Raw genomic sequence first — 13480 nt, 5'->3', positions numbered from 1 at the left:
GCCTATTCTGGACATTTCCTATGAATGGAATCAAACAACATGTAGTCTTTGTGACTGGCTTTTTTCTTTTACCATAATCAAGGTTCGTCCATGCTGTCATGTGTTTAAGTCCTTCAGTTCCTTTTATGGTTAAGTAACATTCCATCATATGGGTATACCACATTTGATTGATTAGTTGATAAACCTTTGGGTTACTTCCACTTTCTGGCTGTTATAAATAATATACCTACAAACATTCGTATTTAAGTTTTTATGTAGACATGTTTTGATTGCTCTTGGGTATATTAGGAGTGGAGTTCCCTTGTCATATGATAACTGTCTATTTGTCTTTTTGAGGAACTTCCAGACTTTTCCAAAGTATCTGTACCATTTAGACTCCCACAACAGCATATAAGGGGTCCTTTACCTTTTTTTTTTAAGATTTTATTTATTTATTTGAGAGAGAGAGTGAGAGAGGCCATGAGAGGGGAGAAGGTCAGAGGGAAAAGCAGACTTCCCATGAAGCTGGGAGCCCAATGTGGAACTTGATCCTGGGACTCCAGGATTATGACCTGAGTTGAAGGCGGCCACTCAACCAACTGAGCGGCCCAGGGGGCCCATATTTCCTCTTTTTAAAAATTCTAGTCATCCTAGTGAATGTGAAGTAGCATTCCATTGTGATTTAAATTTGCATCCCCCAACCCATGGCTAATGATGTTAAGGCATCTTTTCATCTGTTTATTGGCCATCTGTAATCCTTTTTGGAGAAGTGTCTATTTCAGATACTTTGCCTGTTTTAAAATTAGGTTGTCTTTTTATTATTGAATTTTAAGTGTTCCTTATGTATTCTAGATACAAATTCCTGGTCCAATATATGATTTGTAAGTACTTTCTTCTGTAAGTTATCTTTTTACCTTGTTGTGGTATCTTTGAAGCATAGAACTTTTTAATTTTGCTGAAATTTGTTTTATCTTTTTTTCTTTGGTTGCATGTGCTTTTGGTGTCATATCTAAGAATGCTTGTTGTAATACAAGGTCATAAACATTTATATCTATATTTTTTTCTTAGAGGTTTTTTGTTTGTTTGTTTGTTTTAGGTTTTTTTGTTTTTGGTGGGGGTTTTTGTCCACATAAAAGCTCTTGGCTTTTGTTCGGTGGGTTTTTTGTTTTTGTTTTTGTTTTGAAAGATTTTATTTATTATAGAGAGAGATCATGAGCAGGGGGAGGGGCAGAGAGGGGCGGAGCTGGGTGGGAGGTAGGGACAAGCTGACTCTTCTGAGGGCTAAGCCAGACATGGGGTTTGATCTCATGACCCTGAGATCTTGACCTGAGCCGAAACCAACAGTGGGCTGCTTAGCCGACTGAGCCACCTAGGCGCCCCCAAAGTTCTTAGTTTTTAGCCCTCTCATGAAAAATCTGCAGTCACCACAGATGAAGTCCCTGCAGAATCTTTACTCCTTCTGTTGTCCAGTCTCCAGCTCACTCGTTGCCAGCACTAACACTGGCATTCGCAGTCCCCCTGACTTTGTTCCGTTCTTAAGTTCCTTTCACTGTTCTCTTGAGGTCTTTTTCCTCTCATACAGGGCATGTCTTGCAAGTCTATGTTTGGGTTCATTTTTCTTTGCATAATCCAAAGAATCCTAAATCATGCCAAAGCTAGTTGTCTTGCCACCCCCAAAATGGTTCTGAATCCAAATACAAAGATGACATCTGGTGTGGTCTTGCACACATCGGCCAGTTTTTCCTGAAAATCTGTCTTAGGTACTGTTGCCTTTCTGGGTGAAGAACTTCAACGACTATCTGTTTCCGCTGAAGTGGTCGGTGGGTCCTGAACTTCCTGGTCTGAATAGTTACTGAGTCATTGATGGTGGCCAAGCTTCAGGCAGCTGGGCAGGAAAAGAGAGCTTTCTAAGAGTTTCGTCATTTGAGCTCTAACATTTAGGTTTTAGGATCCATTTGAGTTAATTTTGACATGTGTCTGGCTTGAGGAAAGGACCTTTTGTATATGAATATCCAGTTGCTAAAAAGACTATTCTTTTCCCATTAAATTGTCTTGGCACCCTTGCTGAAAATCTATGGACTATAAATAAGAATTTTTTTTTTTTGGACTCTCAATTCTATCTAATTGGTCTGTATGTCTATTCTTATATCGGCACCACACTTTTTGATACTGTAGCCTTGTAGTAAATTTGAAATGTGCAAGTCTCCCACTTTGTTCTTTGTTTCAGTTATTGCTGGTCCCTTGCATTTTCATATGAATTTCAAGATCAGCTTATCAATTTCAACTGAAAAGGCACTTGGGAATATATAGAGATTGTGCTGAATCTGCTGGTTAGTTAGGGAGTATTACCATCTTAAAAATACTAAGTCTCTGGGCGTGCCTGGGTAGCTTAGTCATTAAGGGTCTGACTTGCTTTTGGCTCAGGTCACAATTAGATGGTTGTGAGATTAAGCCCTTCATCGGGCTCTGTGCTCAGTGTGAAGTCGGCTTCAGATTCTCCGCCCCCGGCCCCTGCTGCCCCTTTGCGCTGCTCAGGCTCTCTGTCTCAAATAAATAAATAAAATCTTAAAAAATATATTAAGTCTTATTTATTTAGGTTTTCTTTAATTTCTTTCAATAGTATCTTATACTTTTCAACATTCATGGCTTATACTTCTTTAATTAAATCTATTCCTTTTTTTTTTTTTTTGATGCTATTACAAATGAGGTTTTTTTTTTAAGATTTTATTTATTTATTTGACAGAGAGAGATACAGCAAGAGAGGGAACATAAGCAGGGGGAGTGGGAGAGGGAGAAGCAGGCTTCCTGCTGAGCAGGTACAGTGATGTGGGGCTCTATCCTAGAACCCTGGGATCATGACCTGAGCCAAAGGTAGATGCTTAATGACTGAGCCACCCAGGTCCCCCTGTAGTTATTTTCTTAATTTCACTTTTGGGTTATTCACTGCAAATGTATACAACTACAATTTTTTTTTATCTTGTATATACAGTTCATATTTTTTGGTGAATTAATTTTGTATTTTGTAATTTTGTTGAGCTCATTCATTAGCTTTCATTTTTGTTTTTATTTTTAAGATTTATTTGTCAGAGAGAAAGAGAGAGAGCACACGTGCATGCACATAAGCAGGGGGAGCAGCAGGCAGAGGGAGAAGCAGTCTCCCTGATGAGCAAGGAACCCAATGCAGGACTCCTTCCCAGGAGCCTGGGATCATGATCTGAGCCGAAGGCAGACGCTTAACCGGCTGAACCACCCAGGCGCCCCAAATAGTTGTTTTTAGTGCATTCCTGAAGATTTTGCCTATTCACAATTATGCCGTCTGCAAACAGATAGTTGGAGGGAAGAACCCATAAAATAGTGCGTGTGTCTGGTACACAGCGAGCTCTCCCAGGTGACAGCTTGTCTCACGCTTCCTCGTTAGTTGCTGTTCCCCTCCTCTGCAGTCAGCCCCCTGCAGGCCATCCCTGCCTGGCTGCATTCCCAAGAGCGGAACAACATGGATGCTGACCTGCCTGCACCAATTTACTCCAAGCCCTGAGCACCACGTTCAGCCCCCTCATTGGCCCCGGCCCTGGTCTCTTCTCCCAGGCGGAAAGCCATCCCAGACCCAAACGGTGCCCACCCCCACGGTGTCCCCAAACAGAGAAAGGACAGAAGTGGAGGTTTCCCAACGTGGGGCATCCCCATGTGGGTCCTGCAGGGAGGGGGCCCTCTGAGGGGGAAGGAGAGATATGGAGAGAACACACCATAGCATGGGGTCCTTCAAACCAAACTGTGAATGATCCAAATAAACCGAAGTAAAAAAAAGCTCCATAAAGGCTAACTTTATATTAAAATTATAGTAGCTAGGCATCTACCTCTCTGTAAATTATACAGCTGCAGAGCAGTCTCCCAACACTCCACACATTTCTTTTGCTCACATGGGCCGGGCCTGGTCCTGCCAGGACTACGCTCCTACCTTGAGGTGCCCACAATTCAAGGACAGAGATAAGGAGAGCTGTGCCAGGTGGGCTTTGAAGGAAGTAGCTCTTACACTGCTCTGGGAGTTCCAGAGGCTTTCCAGCGCACAGTGTCCTCTTAGTTGAGGGGTCAAGGGTCCCCAGGGCCCTTGGATACACCTGGGTTCCCTGACTGCTCCCAGAGTGGGCCCGGGCCCTGATGGAGACGGACGCCCAGCTGCCTCTGGGAAGCAGATGGCTTCACCCAGCACAAGGCCAGGCTCCTCACCGAGCTCTGCCCTTACTGCCTGACACTGTGTCCCCTCCACACGCAGGATGGGGGCTGGAGCCAGTCAGTCCTCCCACCGCAGCCGAACGTCCACAACCACCCACCACCTGTGCCCCCTCTTCCCAGCCTCTGCAAAGCCAGGGCACTAAGACCTCCTCCATGGGGCCACTGGGAGGGTGAGGCTGGCATGGGGCACAGCATAAGGGCTCAGCAAGGGTCTCTTACCTCCCCGCCTCCCTCCTGCACCGGGTGGGAGCTTTCCCAGGGCAGTTCACCTCCTCTGAGTCAGGTGCTGTGCTTGCCCCCTCTGGAGGAGGGTCTCCTTCGGTCCGCGAGTGGGGGCTCCACACTGTGCCCTAGTCTGGGGGTAAGGCCAGTGTCCACTGCTCTAGAGCACTGAAAGCAACAGGTGGGGGGAGGGGAGGCCACGGGCGTGGACTCTGCCCCAGTGGGAGCCCCAGGTCCACCCCCAACCCACCTCGTACCTCCCCCCGCCCCAGGTAATCACACAGCTGCTCTCCACCAACACAGGATTGCCAGGATTGCTCAGAGATATTGTTCCCCAAGTTGGAAAAAAAAAAAAAAAAAAACCCAAACCAAAAAAACCCAATGCTATTATGAGCAGAGTCTATTGAAAGACAGGCTGAGAGCATTTTGGAGATGCATTGCTGTTAGTCGGTTTTATGGCACATTTGCATTTAAATAGATTCTTTAACTCTTTTTCTGAACTTCACAATAATACAGCCTTAAAATGCTGACTAATAAAGTGGCGTGTGCTTAATTTTCGCTTTAATTTTAACACTGATACATTGTCTTAATCGTAGCCTTTCTGATTCAAACGACACTTGCAAATGCAAGTTTTAAATTTGTTTTTTCTTCTTTTTGGTTAAAAATCAGACAGTTTCAGGATCTGCGTTACAGAAAAGGTGCTGGTCCAGCTGTCCCAGGTCTGAGCTCTTCCTGGAAGTCAGCGGGTCGTGTCTCCCACCCCCTGACCTCAGCGTGCCGCAGCCTGCGGCCTGGCAGCTCTGCCAGGAAGGGCTCCCCAAGCCGAGAGCCACACTTGTCCTCAGCCTCAGCCAGTAGCCTACTCGGACTGGCTTGGACGGGCTCGGACCATGTCTCAAGAGCTGAGGATTTCATTTTTAGAAGATCTGCGAGCCAGTTCCTCAGCCATCATTATTAAAAATTATATCATGTAAACTTCTAAGTAAACAGAATATACTAAAAATGAAGGTAAAATATACTCAAAACTCATTACTTCATTCTGGTTTTATTACTATCTGTGTCCTTGGGCTCATTCACATCCGTGGCAGAAGGCCCTTATAATGGTTTTCAGTGAGGTTATGCTGGTGGCTGAAAATTGGCCCCAGTGGGAGCATTTATAAACCAGGCCCCCTTTTTCTCAAAGAGGCATTTGCTAACCGTGTACTAGCACACGGCCCAGCCCTGAGTAACTAGGGGCCTTCTCTCTGTTTTGTTGTCATCCCAGGGCCAGACAGCTCCAGGTGGCCTCCTCCCAGAACAGTGCTTCTTAGCATTCCAGGGGTGGCTTGGCCTGTGCCAAAGGCCTAGGTGATTTCTCTCGATGCAGCCCAAAGCAGCAGACAAAAGCAGCTGAATGAGACTGCTAAGGGGGTCTGCCCTGTTCCCTGCATACTCCCTCACTCTCCGGACTCGGAGAAAACTCCCCACAGGGATCTCTGCCCACTCCTCTCCTTCAGCTTGGGACCCACCTTGCTGGGAGCTACATGAGGGCCTCAGGCCCAGGCCAGTGCTCCGATCCGGATGGCCTCCCAAGGTTCTGGCCTGGATGGCAGCAGCAGCATCTCACTGAGACCTCAGCTCCTTCTTCGGTCTTCTTCTCACGGGGCCCTGGTGTTGGCCCTGCTCTCCTCCAGGACCCGTACTGGCTCCCTGCTCCCTGCCCCAACCCTCAACCACTCTCCTCTCCGGCTCTCAGGCACCCACCCTACCCTGCAGCCCAGTCACGGCGCTTACCATGAAGGGCTTCAAGAGAGGGAGCGTGAGGAACACCTCTGCGTATAGGAGTTGGTTAAAAAAGGAACAAATGCCCATTCTGACATGACCGAAGCAAAGCATTCTTTCCGTCAAAAGAGAGTCTTTGAAATGGTCCCAGATGCCAATTGCCAGACTTTTCCACCCCGTGGCCTCCTCTCCACTCCTGCTCTCCTCTCCTCTCCTCCTCCCTCCCTTTCTAAATCCTGTCCCTGCCTCAGGGCCCACATGAAGGCCAACACCACCTCCCAATCCTTCTCCCCTTGAAACAAAGGATGAGAAAGGCAGCTAGACAAGAGGCACCGTATCGCTACCATGTTCCAGGGTGGGATGCCAGCCCGTGATGCAGAACTCGTCCAAATGTCCTGCGACTCTCATCCACACACTCATCTAGGGAATAAAAGGCCAAAAGTTGGGTTGCCCTTCACCTTGAGTACAGAGCGGGGCTCTACCAGAGCCCTTGCAGAGCTTGATCAGCATTCTCTGTGGTTTGGGGGGCACCACGGACACATGTGCAGCACCCGCCTGGAAAATGAGCAAGTGAGAGGCAGGCTTGCCACCCCAGGGTGACATCAAGGCAGAGTGAGCTTTGTTTTCAAGGATGGCCAGAAGTGAGAAAAGCCTAGATTAGGGAGGGCATCAGGAGCAGAAGGAGCAGAGCACAAGTACAGAGGCTCCAGCGGAAATGGTGCGCTCCAGCCTCAGGGGCCCCCACAGGCTGGCGGGACAGCAGCGGGTCTTGCCAGCAAGAGTGCGAGGTCCTGGAGAAGGCGCCCCGGGCCCGGTCAGCACCCTGCCTCCTCAGCCCCTCTCCCTCCTGCTCCGTCTCCCATGCCAGCCTCCCCAGGGCCACTTCATCTCTCTGTATCCCCTGACCTCTCCAGATTTTAATGCCCCCTGTGCTGTGACAGCTGTCCGTTCAAATGCCACCTCTGGGCTCCTCCCCCTTCAGACCTCCACTGTACACCTTCAACCAACTTTTCCAACACAATACATCCGACTCTGAACTCATTATTTTTCCTTTAAAACTTGTTCCGTTTTCCTCATCTCTCTGATTTACAACACCATCCTTCCAGCCGGAAGTCAGGGGCTTCCTCTGTCCACATAAAATGTATCCCCACACCTGGCTGGCTGCCTGTCCAGTGGTCACTTAAGTCCAGTCATTTCTCGCCATCTCCAGTGCGACCTCCCCTTCCAAACAGCCAGCATCAGCTCTGAGCCAGATGCCTGGCCCTCAGCTGTCCCCTGCATCCTCCACTCCCCATCCCTTATCCTTCACATAGTAGCCAGCATGATTTTTCTGAAAATGTAAACCAAACGGTATTACTCCAAGGCTGAAACCTTCCAACGGCTTCCCATGGCACCGAGAATTAAAGCTGCAGCTCCACCATGGCCCGGGAGGCCCTGTGACTGGGTCCTTTCCACGCTCCAGGTTCATCACATGCCCTCCCAGGGCCCCAGTGACCCTGTCCTTCTCTGCCCTCACCGTGGCACACCTCTCCTGATCGGGGATTTTTGCACACGCTGCTCTTCCCCAGCTCTCATTCTTCAGGACTCAGCTTAAATCTCTCCTCCCTGGGGACAACTTCCCTGGTCTCCTCACTGCCTTCACAGAGATGTCTTCCCTCTGCCCCCACCCCCACCCCTTACCAGCCCGGTGCTCGGTTTTCTTCACAGTTCCTTGCATTTTGCTGACCTCTCACGCATCCCTGCCAAGGATCCAACGGCGGTACGGAGAGCTGTCCTAGGTGCTGGACACCCAGCTAGGAAAACCCTGGGCCTCCTTGCCTCCAGGAGTCCAACCCCACCCTGCCCTTAATTCTGCCCATATTCAGGGGCCACCACTGGGGTTTCCCTCTCCTTCTGACCCCCACCTTCCACTTACCTGATCAGTGGAGGGCATTTCCATCCCCTTCCTTGCATCAATGGCAAGACACCCCCCTGTCCCTACCCAGGACCAAATCTGACCTCGTAGCCTCCAGCCGCCCCCCAACAAGCTGCCTAGCGAGGTGGCTTCTGGATTATGAAAGGGGCCTTGTCCACAGATACCACAGGCTCACTGAACAGTGGGGGCAGAGAAGTGGGGAGGAGGAGAGGCAGCAATGTACGACGGGGCTTGGGGTTGTCTCTCACCTCTTTGCTTAATCTCCTTGATAAGGTTTATGTGATTTTCAAAGAGCTTCCTAAAGCCTGTTTTCTTTGTCTGTAGGCTTTGAGGATGGAATGCTCTGACATCTTCCTGGCTTGACGTCCAGGGGGGTCTGGATAATCCAAGGCATTTTTGTGAGATTAAAGAAAGGTAACTTGGAGTACCCAGCTGGCTTAGTCGGTGAGTATGTGACTCTTAATCTTGGAGTGGTGAGTTCAAGCCCCATGGGGGATGTAGACATTACTTAAAAATAAAATCTTTAAAAAAAAAAAAAAAAGGAAGAGACAAAGGAAGAAAGTCAACCTTTAGGAGTTTCTTCTGTTTTTGTTTTGCTTTTCTTGTTTTTGTTCATTTCTTATTGTGGAAAATTTCAAACATAGAGGAAAAGCAGAGCTAACTGAATGATAAACCTCTATATACCTCCCTTCATGCCAGTCCTGGCTCATCTTTACCGCACCCCCCAGAGGATTATTTTGAAGCATTCCAGAATTCAAAACATTTCACCTGCACACATTCTCACAGCACCTCTGAGAGATAAGGAATCTTTTATGTAAATATAACCCTAAGAACCACATCTAAAAATTTTTGAGAATTTCCTCATGGCATCAAAGATGCAATCAATATTCATCTTTCCCTGGTTGTTTCATAAAGGGTTCCATTTCTGGGTGTGTTGAAATCAGAATCCAAGTAAGGTCCACACTTGACTACTGGTTGAAAAAGCTCATGAATCTCTTTTCATGTATAACTTCCCTTCCAACTTATTTTGCTCCGGTTATGTATTTGTTAAAGAATATGCTTCAGCTGGGGTGTCTACTGGCTCAGTCATTGGGCATCTGCCTCGGCTCAGGTCATGGTCAGGTCCTGGGATGGAGCCCCACATCAGGCTCCCTGGCTCAGCAGGAGGCCTGCTTCTCCCTCTCCCACTACCCCTGCTTATGTTCCTTCTCTCACTGTGTCTCTGTCAAATAAATAAATAAAATCTTAAAAAGAAAAAAAAAAGAATATGCTTTGGCAGGAGACATTCTCTTCGTCTCTTGCCCTCGTCTCCCTTCCTGTTAGAGTCTGGGTTCCTCTTTGCTTTGTCTTTCCTAAGAGCCAGGCAGGGGTGGGGCCTGGGGGTCTAGCTGTGATGGCATCAGTCATGTCACCCCCGTTTCGGAGAATACAGCCCTTCCACAGCAGCCCTGGAACTCCAGCGGCCTCAGTCCCCTGGGGTCCAATCTCTCCAGGGCACCCTGCTAGCCCTCGATGTCTGCACTGGGTGGGGGCGGCCGGTGGGGTCTGGGGGCCTGTCTGTGTCCACCAGGGACCACAGTCTTGTGGCACTGAGAGAGGCCGCGGCCTGTGAAATGTGTCTCAGTGAGGGTTTGGACTTGAGTGAGGTGATCTGGGGGAGAGCTCAGGGATCCAGCCTTTCCCTCTGGAGTGGGGGCCGTCTGGCAACAGAGGAAAATCGCATTTCATCCAGGAGTTGCAGGGCACGAAGTGGGCTAATGCTGTCATCAGTGAAGAAGTCATTTTCCTTCATCAGGAATGGGCACGGTCGCTGGTCTTCAGGTGGGGGCAGGATTCCGGGCGGCTGTCCAGCTCAGGTGCGGTCAGGAACTGTCCTGTTGCTAGCTTCATCTGTCCCATCACAGAGCAGCCTCCTCTGATGTGGGTCAACGGGAGAACACGGTGGCCTGGTGGTGGGGTCCAGGACAGCTCCCAGCCCGCAGGGTGCCCCCTGCACATGTGGTTCCTGTCCCTGGAGCCTAGGGGCCAGCCTCTAGCTCTCGGGGCCTGCAGGCTGCTCGGCTCCCCCAGTGTACTAGGCCAGGGACCCCGTGGGTATCTGTTTCCTGAGTCTGTGGCCTTCCCTCTCTGCAATGCTCTCTGGGCCTAGTCCCTTTACCTTTGGGGGCTTATGCCTTTTTTAAACAATTGTTTTGTCCCTTGACTATCAGAGGACTTCAGGGAGGGAGCAGAGACAGTTGATCCCACATCATGTGGACTGGCAGCCCCTGGAGCTCTGGTCGGGGCCTCCGTGGCCAGAGAACCAAGCCTCAGTGAAGTCCTGGCCTCTACGAGGGGAGCCTGGTGCTTAAGACCAGTAAAGCCCCTCATTGCGAAACGATGGAAATATGGGGACCAGAGGCTGATAATGGAATCGAGAAGGTTCCAGTTCCCTTATTTAACGAGAACTGCCCTTTCTTCTGCTGGCATTCCACTTCATCATCTGATTTCGCCCCGAGGGCTGTGTCATCACGGGGGAACCTCCTGGACTCATTTGCTCTCCAGAGCAGATTCCCATGGCTGAGGATCTTGGTTTTTCTATCTGCAGCAGCAAAAATATCTGCTTCTTAGAAACTGTCAAGGTAGCGAATGGACACTTTAATAAGAACCCGACTTCTCGTCTGTGAGATCCAGTATTTTTAATTAGCTAGCTGGACAGCTACTTGTCTTCTTTAAGGTATAAATTATTAAAGGCCACGGGAGGGAAAACGTCCATGTAATGCAATGACGTGCTCACACCATTTATGTCTCAGTAACTTGGCTTTGCTCAGTTGTACTCTGTGGAGAAATAATGGCAATATGATAAAAGAATCATCACTAGTGTGTGCTCCCAGGGAGCCAAGAATGTTCCACCGCTGTCATAATTACACATCCCTGGAAATGTGTTAAAGGCGCAGGAGACGTCTTTGTGGCTATCATTCAAGAAGCAAGTCAGCACTGGGGATGGAAAGTCTGATTCGGGTTCTGCAAATCTCCAAATGTTTCATGGGGCTCATGGCGCACTCACTGAGGAGAAAGTGGGAGACCGCTGGGGCCAGGGCTGCAGCAAACGGGCTGAGATGAAATCAATTTATAACCCCCTTTAAAAAAAGCTCGTTCCTCTCTGTGTAATCACATTTTTAAAGAGCTGTGTGTGTCGGCTGGGATTCTCTACCGGAAGTGAATGTGATCTCTGAATATACCACGAGGAGGGCATGTCATTAGAAAGCAACCTTTGTCCTTAACGGTGATACAATATTAATAATAGCATCACCTGCTGTGATTTGTAAGGCAACCCTGCAGTGCCACATATGGCCCACGTTTATTGTCCCCACAGCTCTGTTTAGCCAGTGAGGAAAGAAAGCCAAAGAAGCTGATGATGTTACACAGGTGATGATGTTCTGGTCAAACCTGGGTCTGACTCAGCTCAGGGTCTCTTCCAGGAAGCCTTCCCTGACCTCTACACGTCCTCTAACTGGCGCCTGCGTCATACCCTAGCACCTGCTATGCATCTGCCTCCCATGCTAGATGATAAGACCAGGCTGGGAACTTCTTCCTCATTTATTCCCAGCACTGGCCCAAAGCAGCCTCTGAATATATTCCTCCAAAGTGAACACTATGTCAAGTCATGCCTCTCCTTCCTTTGCGGCCAGACGCTGCTATCTCTCTGTCCCTGCGTGGCCCTCTGAGTCACACTCCCGGGCACCTGGGGTGTGAACTCTGCAAAAGGGGCCATCTCTTACAGATACAAATAAGGCGTGAAGTAAGCAGCCTTGGGAATGAGTCTTTTCTAAAAACGGAACACAACGAGGGAGAAGGGGCAAATGTCGAGAGATGGCCAGCAGACCATGAGGACAACTGTCTGCAGAAGGACACATTTTGTAACTGCAGTCTTGCTGGCCGCTCCCTGCAAGGAAGCAAAAGCAGGAAGGGTCTGGGGAGTTCACTGTGAAGGTCAAAAGTCTGTGCAGCTGGAGAAGTAGGGACAGCCCAGGACAAGGCGCCACAGCTCGAGGACTGAGGAGGCACAGAAAACCTCATTTTAAACTCAAATCCATATCTATATCCATATTTGAGGAGGAAAAAGCATTCATGAGAAACGGACTGCATAGGTCTGGAGGGGAATGCCAGGAGGATTAAATAGGGGTCATTATATCAGACACTACCGTGAAGTTCGGGCTCTGAGCTGAGACTGTCTGCCTCTGAATGCTGCTGGGCCACTTCCCAGTGTGTCAGATCTTGGGCCAGTCGTTAACCTGCCTGCCGCAGTTAAACCCTCTGTAAAATGAGGATGATGCTTACGAGCATTGAACTGGGTTGTTCTGAAGATTAAGAAGGTTGATAACCTGTGAGGCGCTCCGGTCGGTCCACACGGCCAGCACGGGCTGGACACCTGCTGAACGTTAGCCCTGTGGCAAGTGCCGTGCATGGGCTAAGTCACAAGGTCTCCTGAGAGCCCCCAAGATCATCCCCATTTTACAGAAGTAGAAATGAAAGTAGAGGTTACTTACCATCCTTCCAAAGATCGTACAGCAAAGAAGCAGCAAAGCCAGGGGTTCATTCTGGACATCCTGGTACCGGGAACCTTCTTCTAACCACTGAGCTATTCTGGGTCTCAAAAATACATTTCTGTCAGTATGAAGGCACCCGTTGTATGTCGACTTGCACTGTTTTCCCAAGAAAGATCTATCGAAATCCTCACACCTGGTAACTGTGTGTTCTCATTTCGGTGGACATCGCCCCTATACACACGTCTAAATTTGTTAGGAGTATTCTCCCCATAGACAAGTGCTCAGGTCCTCTGTGATGCCACACATGGCCTCGGGTGATGAAAGCAAACCCAGCAAATGAAAATTCTATTTTACCCCCAAATAAATTCTACCCTTTAAAGAAGACTCGATTACCTTCTGGCTCCGCCGTTACCTTTGAAGCATTGCTTGTCTCCTCTCCTCAGTGCCTCATCCCTCTCCACCATGATCTCTCTCGGTATGAAGGAGAAATGAGGGGGAGGACACACTCTCCTTGTCACTTCTATCCGACCGAGAAGCAAGAACTGGTTGGCGATGTGGACATGGCAGGACCCAGCGCTATGTCCCCTGGAGACAAGGAAGGATGGGGTCCAGGGCACACCCTAGGTCTGAAGGGACAATCTGAGCCGGCAGGTGTAAGCCAGAGCTCTGTGAGGAACTCTGGCTCTGACAGGGAACTACTGAGCAGATAAAAACTAGAAATGTCTACAGCCACCGAGGACCATGCCTGAAGTGGGGAGGCAGAATATAGAATTCCCAGCTGGACAGCATTTTTACAAAAGAATGGAAGGACACCAACTGCCATATTACAGAGGTTGATTGTGAG

General features: G+C 49.0%; 1 pseudogene; it reads right to left on the bottom strand.

The window, feature by feature from the left end:
• Window positions 1-1457: 1457 nt before the first annotated feature.
• LOC131810947 (small ribosomal subunit protein eS24-like) lies at window positions 1458-12695 on the bottom strand (annotated as a pseudogene).
• Between the last annotated feature and the right edge of the window lie 785 nt (window positions 12696-13480).

Source organism: Mustela lutreola, chromosome 11 (assembly GCF_030435805.1).
Source record: "Mustela lutreola isolate mMusLut2 chromosome 11, mMusLut2.pri, whole genome shotgun sequence".
Classification (NCBI taxonomy): domain Eukaryota; kingdom Metazoa; phylum Chordata; class Mammalia; order Carnivora; family Mustelidae; genus Mustela; species Mustela lutreola.
The sequence above is the reverse complement of the archived record's forward strand: the minus strand, read 5'-3'. Positions and strand labels throughout refer to the sequence as shown.